We start from the raw sequence: 10,000 nt of genomic DNA on the forward strand, positions 1-10,000 counted from the left end.
TGTGTGTGTGTGTGTGTGTGTGTGTGTGTGTGTGTGTGTGTGTGTGTGTGTGTGTGTGTGTGGAAAGTGATGGTTCCTTTCCCCTGCTGTTTACTTTAGAGGCTGAGTTGGCGGTCATCTGCTCCACCGTCCATTAGCTTCTCGTTAGCGTAGCGAGGCGGCGTGACATCATCTCTTCATTAGCTGTTGAAGCTGTCAGTACGTCACTGTTTAGCTCTCTGTGATCAGAGACACTCTCTGTCCAGCACGCTGCTCTAACAATGCATTAATGCACAGCAACTTTCAGACTTCAATGAGAGGGAATTAATGAGCTTGTTGAACTTCTTTAATGCCATTCTAACCAAAATAAACTGTGTTCACGTCATGTTGGCTGCAAGCCATCAGGGAGCCTGTTATAAACTCGTCTGCCTTAAATGTTAATATCCTCTCTTTGTTTAATGTCTACCACCTTAACAGTTTAATCAGCAGCATTTATAGCAATCAAACTTCATCAGGAATGTTTTTTTAGGCATGCAAGACAAAGAAAAAAAAAAGTAGTTTCAATACATTGTAAAACCTAATCTCTATAGTTAAACCACTGAAAACTAACCTGGTGTCTCAACCGCGAGTGTTTCAGACGCGTTGTCACTCTTTTTTTTAACCCACAATATGCAACTGTCTTGCAGGCTCCGTCTCAGGTGGAGCCGTAATCTAAATTCTTTTAATAACGCTTCAATTCTATTTTCCAACATTGCACGTGTAACGGATGTTTACTTCTTTTCATTTGTGTACAGTTAATAACGTCTCTGTTTTATTGCTGTGATGGTGGTCTCTGCGTTGTGTTGTGTGAGGGTTGGAGACTAACCGCTTACAGTTGGACCCCAACAGAAGAACCATAGCTCCTCATTTCATTGATCATTTATTAGCTAACAAGTCTTAGGAGTTTGAGGGATACAAGCCTCAGTAAAAACTATTCAATATGACATTAAGTAATAATCTAAGTAAACTCAAGAGAATGAGTTCTGTTCACGCTTAACAACTATTCAAAATAACTGTGAAACCACTGCTAACTGACAATTGATCAACGGTACATGTTCAAATAATTTTACAATATACCAAATACTATGATCTTGCCACAGGAGGAAGGTCTTTGGAGGATGGTCTGGCTGGCCAACACAGTACTCCGGGATGGGAGAGAAACGTGCTTTGGTTTATAGGAATTTCTTTAAACCAATCACATTAGTCATGGGCAAAAGGAACTTGTTTTGGGGGAACACGTGTACGTTCAAGTGTTTTAGTTGTGCAAGAGAAACCTCAGATTAGACAGATAGCGTAGCTAGCTTTCTGGATTTAGCTGTCTGGATTTAGCTTGCAGAGACCTGAGGACCAGGTAACCATAGTCCTCAGAAATCCACCGGAGTTTAAAGTTACAACACAAAGAAAGCGGAAGGTAGCAGACATCCGGTCGAAAAGAGTGACATCCGGTGGTATTTACAGTAGAGATATTGACCCTTGAGAGTGGCGTTTGGCACAGAGCAACTTTTTGGACCCTAATGCTAAATGAATGATTACCCTCATACCTAAAGTACTTCAGTATAAATTACTGCATTATTAAATTTTTCGCTATAAAACTTTGTTTAACACTTCAAACTTTTGTGTTTCCTGACTCCCGATGTGCAGTGTGACTTACCTGCCAAAATGCTACTCCAGCTCTTTCACTCAGCCTGATATCTAGCTCTGATATCATGACTCTGCCTCCTCGAGCTAATGCTTTCTGCTGTCACTCCTGTCCATCATCCGTTCTTTCGCTCTGTCTCTCTCTCTCTGTCTCTCTCCGTCTTCCTCTCTTCCCGACATCCAGTGGCTCGCATGCGGGAAGTTTCTGACACACTATACACTCTGTAATGTATACACACCCGCCATAATGGAGGCTATCGACGGCTGGTCGGAACAGTGATGAATGCGTCAAATTAATAATTCATATCGGTATTAGAAGTCCTGCTGCTGAGGCCGGGGCCAGCTCAGCAGTTTGGCTTCTGCAACTGGACGGATTTCATGAGGATGCATCACATCCTCATTTAAGAAGGTTGACATGGGAGTTGGATAATCCTAAAACCAAATATGCTTTTAATTTGATGATTTACGGGCCCGTTTTTCTGCTTTCATCTCTCTATGTGGATTTGCTTTTCATTTCTATCACATTTTTGTGTGTTTTTTTTTGTTTTCTGGCTTTCCCAGAATGTTTTCTTCCTTCCCAACTATTCATTCATTTTTCTTTTTAAGTTTATTTTCTTATTTCAGTTTTTTCAAGTCAAGCCATTCAGTTTTTTGGTTTCTTTTTCTTCCTTTTGACATGGAGATGGATGGAATGGAAACCATTTAACAGTTACTCAATTACAAACAAGTGCACCTTTTAGCTTCTTGTCTTTATTGGTTTCACGTTGAACATCTTTCTCAGACATACTTCAGTAGTCTTGATGTAAGAAGCTAGGACAATATTCCCTTCTCCCCCACCGTAATGTTTCTTACTGATCAATATCAGCTCATAGGTTATTTTTTTTAAAAACTTAAAAAAAGGAAACATTTTGTGGGTGTTTCCCTTCATGAAGCCACGGCTCCATGCCAGCAATCACACTGTCAGAATGGTAACGGAATGTGTGGCCAATCAGGAATGCTGGTGAACCAGGCCCCTCTTTCATTTCGGCCCGGAGGAATGTCTGCTGGGTACATTTTCTGCATCAATCTTAGGTGATTGGGGGGGTTGGATTTCCCCCTCGTTAGCGGTGTGTGTCTCCACATGCAGCGGCCGGCTATCGCCGACGAGCCGTCAGAGATAAGAGAAACAAGCTCCCTGTGAGAATACTCTGTGGTCGGCTGTGCATTTATGCAGCCGCGGATAATATTTCCATTGTTCATGCTGCCTTTACGAGCATATATTTTATTCATGAATTCCTGAGAGCTAGCAAGCCACGTCTGACTTCATATGTGTGTACGTGTAAGCGCAGGGAACTTTTTCATCTGCCGACCACGGTGACTGATTTCCAAAATACACCCTCTGTTTGAACCGTTTGACCAGCCAAATATGATTGATGAGTTGGGGAATGGAGTGAGACCCATGAATGATTGTTTGTTAGGGGACTGGTAGAGAAGACAAACCAGCTATGTACAAAAATTCATCAGTTTGTTTGGCTCATTGGTGTTGATTTGCAGCTCTACTTTGAGTTTTCTTGTCTTCTGTCCAGGTCGGAGGTGTTTTTTCCTCCACCACCCCCCCCCCCCCCCCCCACCCCCCGTCACTGCTTAAAAAGGCATCAGTCATCGCAGCCCCTGTGTTTTACACTCTCCCCTCTAACTGGTGTTTGATTAATCTGTGGCAGCCAGAGGTTAGCCTGGCGCTAGTGCTCCACGGCTAACTAACCTCTCCAAATTCAAGGGGGGAAGCCCAGGACTGTCACTCAAAGAAATAAGAACTAAAATCCCTGAATGGAGTCTGTGCAAATGGATAAAGAGAGGCCAAAGGGGGCAGAACAAAGGGCGGGAGGCTTTCCATAAATATTTTCCCCGGTGCTGTTTCCTCTGGAGGTGAAACGTCCGTCGTTTGTTGGTATTAGTGTTAGCGTTGGGCTAGCTAGCATTGACGTCTGGGAATTGGCGGGCGGGGGGCCTCGGGAGCTGGACCGGGCCGAGCCAAGTCTCCCTGTAATTATGAGTTCAAACGTTGGAAGAGGGCAGCTTGCTGACTGACGGGGTGACTGACAGGCCGTCCAGGGGCCTCGCAGGGCCCCTAATGGAGGCTTCTGGTAGACAGCAGCTTGATTTATCTGGTCCCAAATGGAGCTCTAAACATGGCTAAACACAGATCCCACTGTGGAGCGCAGGACCACCACCATTAACAGTTGGGCCTCTCACCCCTTGTGTCTATGTATGTGTATCTAAGAGTGCATAAGGAAGTGTGCATTTCAAGTATGTGTATTTAAAGTGTACTCCGTGTTTTCACATTCATGACTGTGTTCATCTATGTGTATGATCATAATTCAGTATATTTTGTGTTACACGTGTGTGATGGCATGTGTCTGCATGCATGCAGACTGTGTGGACATCAGTGTTTAAATACTGTATGTTTGTGTATATATGTGCAAGCATTTTAGCAGATTATGTCTGCAATTACTTTTTTTTTCTGTGTTTGCATGTGCACTAGAGAGGTCTTTAAGGGTCCAAACATTTGGACCAAATCCAAAACAGACTCATTGAAAACCTACTCTAAACTGACGTGCAGAAATACATTTTCAGCAAAAGAGACCTGATCCGTGACCAGTCGGAATAAAACGGAGGATAACTGGAAATGGGAGGATACCCAAAGAGAAAGAGGGAGAGAAAAACTGTTTCTGCAGCAGACTGTTACTTCACAAAATAACAAATACAACACAATTTTCTTCTGTAATGATTTTGACAAAGCACATATTGAGAAAGATGATAGAAAATCCGGTTGAATCCGCACATGACATGACACAAACCTGCATCAACCCAACAAAACCCTTACTGGATGCTGATTATAATTTGAACCTGATCCAATTTAGGTCCCAGATCTGTAGGTTAATAGGAACTTAATGACCATAAGGATTAGGGCTAGTGCACTGTGGTTGGGTATCAAATCTTAATACTTTTTGAGTACTCATTGAAATGTGTCTTTGGCATCTAGTCTATCCAATACCAAATGCCTCATACGATTCTTAGTCCTGTTCACTTTCATATTTTAAGTTTAATAGGTAAGGTTGTTGTTAAGTTGCTTTGTATTGAGACAGACACTGATGAACATAAGTAGTTCATCTTAGTTTGTTCAGTAGAAAAGAGTGAAACTCAAAGTACAGTATTTAAAAAAAGTATAATTTTGGTGCCGACATTAAGGTATAGTATTGGCATCGATATTGTAACTTTTCACACCTCAAGTGCATGGATCCAGGTTCTGAAAGTGTGCATATCTTAAGATGACCAGCCCGCTGCTTGTGTCTGCGCATGTACTCTTGTCACAGTTGACTGGTGGTGTGTTTGCACATTAACAAGTGTGTTTTCATGTAGAGAAAGTTTGTGTGTGTGTGTGTGTGTGTGTGTGTGTGTCAGGTGTGAATGGCAGGCTCTTAGGTGCTCTGCATGTTTGTGTATCAGATTAAAGGACCGACGGGAGCCGGGAAACATCCTCCTTCCCTCCCTCCTTCCCTCCTGCTCTCTCTCGCTCTCTCAATCATTTACTTCCCCCAGGACATGTTTCACCCCAGGTACACACACATTTACACCCATCACTGCTCTCTCTCTCTCTCTCTCTCTCTCTCTCTCTCTCTCTCTCTCTCTCTCTCTCTCTCTCTCACACACACACGCTCACACACTGAGACCCCTCTCGAGGCTGAATGGAGCACAGAGGAGTGATGGTGGTCTGGTTTGTTTTCTCTCAGACAGTCTGTTTATGTGACTGTCTGTCTTATCGCTGAATGGCTGTCTTTCATTCAACTGACTGACACTCAATGGTGTGTGTGTGTGTGTGTGTGTGTGTGTGTGTGTGTGTGTGTGTGTGTGTGTGTGTGTTTCCTCAGATGAGAAACCACAGCAAAGCAAACCCTACCTGTATAACTCCTAAAGATGTTGCTTGGGGGTTGTTTGCTATAGTTTTTGTAGGGAGAGTAGTTGTACTTTTGAATAGTACCACTAGAGTCTTTAAAAAGGCTTCATCCGATTTTTTTTTTTTTTTTAACTATGGTTTCTCCACTTATTCATTTAACCACCATGAGGTTAGTCAATCTGCAAATAGGATATTATTTGAACGTATTAGTCTTTGAGTTTCCTATTTTTCTTTGAATCTATTTCTCTGCTTCACTTAACTTTTTTTGGTGAGCAAAACATGTGCAAATGAAAAGCGGCCAGTGTTGAAATGGCATATTTCATTATTTTCCAGGTAGCATTTGTCAAAATGTCTGTTTCAAGTAAACTGTTTCAGATGAAGCATTGCTAAACCTTGTAATATCAGTAGGATCAGATAACTGTTCTGTGATAGAGCTTTGGTTGACAGCCCAAACCAAATCAGCCCCGCCCTGAACACCAGACGGGTTTCAGCCCAGTCTGGCTCTAATTTCTCCTCAATTCCCTCAGGCTTGATCAGGATCAGTTTCTTTTTATTTATCTTCTCCAGATTTTAATCAGGTTCAGGCTCATTAAATGCCACAGCGGTTGCGGGCTGGATAGCACACAATCCACATCGGTTCCAGGAGGGTCAGGCCAGATTTTTTGGACAAGACATAAGCTGTAGTATGAAAGTCGTGTAAAAACAATCACAGAGGGAGGAGAGGCATGAAGCATCTGTACTGTTCTTTATCAGACAGACATCGATGACCTGCCAGAGGATTCCCTCATAGATGTGGTGGAGCTAGAGGAGGCTTTATTATTAACATATGGATGTGGTCGGTGTGGGAGGGGATCAGAGGGCGAAGGGAAGAGGAAGATAGAAGACATAGACTGATTGAAGTGAAACAAAGAGACGACAGACATAGAAATACAAAGAAAGAATTTGGGATAATCCAAATATGAAAGCATGCAGAAAGATGACATGAAGTGATGGAAATAGAGAGGAGAGAAGTGAATACGACAGTGACAGATGGATATACAAAGACATGGCAAGAAACAAATTAAGAAACAGAAAAGACAAGTACAAAGGCAAAAAAAAAAGTAAAACAATGGAAGAAAGGGATGGAAAGACAATGCATCTCTGTTTATGATGCAGGGCAGATGATGCAAAAAAAAAGAGAAGCGATGGAAATACAAAGATGTGTCTTCCTCTCTTTGTATCACAAGAATTAAGGGTTGGGATTCAAAGAGATGATGCTAAAAAAAATTCTGTGAAGCAGAAAGAGGGGATTCACAGAGATGAAAGAGAAAGAAATGATAATTTTAAGATAGAGGACTGTAGATAGAAGTAATATGAAAAGAAAGATCTGAATCAGGCAGATGGAGGGAGAGTCGTAAAGGTGCCCCTCCTTTTTCCCCATTTCCTTCCTGTCTTCTGATCCCACAGCTAAAAGAGTCATAGAAAAAAATGTGACTTTTATTGTCTGTTTTGTTTCCTATTGATCTGCTTTCATGTGACTGCTGTCTGCCCTGCAAATGACAGAGTGATCCGAGCTCTTGATCACACCGCAGAGGACAGACGAAAGACAAGGCAAAGGCAAAAGAAACAAAGGACAGTGAGGGCAAGGAAAGAGAGTGTAAGTGGGATAAAAAATACTGTACTGTTTATGACATTTTTTTAAAGAAGATTAGAGACAAATCAATGACATAAAGAAGCAGTTTAAGAGTAAAAATGTAAGTATACAAAAAAATAGCAGCTTAATCAGTGGAAGAAATGAAGCACAGGAGGAAACAATGACATGACACAACACAAGGACAAGGCACTAATTCAAAACAGAATACAGCGGAAGTGAATTAAGAATTAATGAAACTATGTATGTAGACATTGAGTGAACTGCTAAATGTAAAGAGCAGATGAAAAGCAGGAGGAAATGCAAACAAAAAGAACATTTAACAATAAGTTGATTTCCTTCAGTACTCATCAGTGAGCTCCTGCTGTGCTCCAGTTATCACGTGTCCTGCCAAAATATTCAAAGCCGAGTTTTAACCAGTGAATGTATTCAGACAGAGTTTCCCACCATGCTTACCACATCATTTCTCGTTGTGTCCTGTTGCCGGGCACCAAGCAGAGATTTAATAACTCATCCATGTTGGAAAGCTGTCACGCTGGGAGGAGATTAGACAAGCAGAGATTATAGACTAGAGGCTGTTTTCCCTGCAGCTTTAATTAAACAGTCTGATAGTTCAGTGCCAACAGTCCAGGCCTAATATTACACCCCTGACCTGGGAAACTTGTGGCTCACCATCATCGTGAACTGCCCTGGTAAAGACCACGGGTGAGTCCTGTATCTCACTTCATTCCGCTTGGTGTCATAGGTCTTCTTTCGCTTTGTGTTGTGGTTTTAAATCTCCTCGACTGGTTTCTCTGGCACAGAAGTTTTCACTGTAACATACAAAACCGCAGCAGGGTGCTGTTTGCATTCTGCTTTGGTCGTGGGAAGCTTTTGTTTGGCCATAGAGTAAATGAAATCAACTTTGCAGCTCACAAGACAACGTGTGTAGTTTGAAGCTGCCGGCCATGCCGAACCACACACTGTAAACTTGTGCACTTTCAATGACGTTATGAGTCCAAAGACCATAGTGAAGTGGTGATTGAAAACGTCCATTTGCCACGCTCTGGTCTGCACTAGTGGCAGTGACTGGAGTGAAAAGAGGAGTTATTGCATTAAAGGAGTTGTTCAGTTTAGTGTGTATTTTAAAGTAAAAGTTTAGATTAAAATTAAATAAGCAGCCAGTAAAGAACACATAAAAATAAAGAAAAACAAATTGCAACCATCAACTACATCGTCCTCGCTTTGAGTTTAAGGGCTTTAAATGCTTTATAGGGCTTTGATTCCAGAATCAGTTATCCTTAATGTTATACTGATATAAAGTACCTAATTTAATACTTTTTTATATGTCATTTGATCCTTATCATGTTAATTGAAACATCTCGGCACGCTGAAGTGCCAACTCCGCTGCTGCAGGGCCGGTCTTGTGTTTCATTAAATCAAAGGAGGTTTGCGAAGATTGGCTTCTAGCAAAACCATAACAATAGTTTTTTTTTAAATCTGGGAAAAAAAAGGATTGATTATAGATATAATTTGAAGAAGTTTCCATACTATTCTTTACTAGATTATTTTGGTTGATACCTAAAAGGTATCAAGTACTGATGAAAGGGAAAAAAGCCAGTGTGAAAAAAACAAAAACAGATGAAGTGAAGAGGATTAGATTAGGAAATTGTTAAAGTGATTTAACATAAAGTTGGCGTAACGTTGCAAATAATCTGTTGGTTCCCATCTCTCCATTTAAAACAGAAAAATGCATTGACAAAGGTAATCAAGGTCTGTAGTAGTTTCACGGGTCTGTCCCATTTAACAAAAAAAAACAAAAACCACAATGTTGAGGAAATCATCCATTCTGATCCCAGGTCAGCTCAGACTGTTCACTCTTTGTTTTAAACCAGCAGGACTCTGTCTGCAGCTCTTTAGAGGATACAACCCTGAGAATAAAATTACACTATAGCATGTATTACACACAAACACAAACACACACACAATGTGCCCACGTGACCGAGGGAAATTTGCCACATGCATCTGATTTTTGATGAATACATTCCTGTTCGTTAAAGAAATGCCGTTTCAACAATGAACCCAGTGTGTGCGTGTTATTCCATTATTTAATCAGCTGTAAATATAGCTGGATGGAGCGTGTCATGGTCTGTATGTATGGAAACCATGTGCACAATGGGACAAGTTGGCAGGCTGTAACACAGTGGAACAATATAAACAGATCTGCATTCAGAGCTGTGCCTAATGGATTTTGGGCACAGGCTGGAAAACGTTTGTGTGCGTGTGTTTGTTTTTGTTTTGAGTGGCAGATACAGTCAGATGTAAAGCCGCTTTACCCAAATTTGAGAATTTTCCAAGCCCACGTTTTAAAAAAAGTCATTTTGTAATGGGTCCTGCTTTTTGTTATGTGCAGATATGTTAAAAAAAGTACCAATTATTGATGCCTTTTCATCAGTATTATGGAAATACAATCTGTGAAGATTCTCAGTCAGCTAGGTCACAGATACAGTATGTGGAAGTGTCGAGGGAGGAAGTGACCATCAAGTTCAACTGCCCATTGTTTGTTTTATTTAATTTGTTTTATTTGGATCCATATTAGCTTCAGCAGACACTAAAACCTGTTCTTCCTCGGGTCCTACAATCTTTTCTTTGACAATACTCATCATAACATTTCATTACACACACACAGACATACATTTGAAAATACAAATCATAAGTAAATCCTACAGTTAACGTAATTAATACAAGAAATGAAACAAAAGACACTACTCTGAATACATTAATCTATTTTAAAAAAATAC

General features: G+C 41.0%; 1 protein-coding gene across 3 annotated transcripts in view; it reads left to right on the forward strand.

Moving 5' to 3' along the window:
- The window catches only part of bbs9 (Bardet-Biedl syndrome 9), a 155,021-nt gene that overhangs the window by 56,827 nt on the left and 88,194 nt on the right, over positions 1–10,000 (forward strand). The gene's annotated exons all lie outside the window — the stretch shown is intronic.

The sequence above is a fragment of the Etheostoma cragini genome, chromosome 6 (assembly GCF_013103735.1).
Source record: "Etheostoma cragini isolate CJK2018 chromosome 6, CSU_Ecrag_1.0, whole genome shotgun sequence".
Lineage (NCBI taxonomy): Eukaryota > Metazoa > Chordata > Actinopteri > Perciformes > Percidae > Etheostoma > Etheostoma cragini.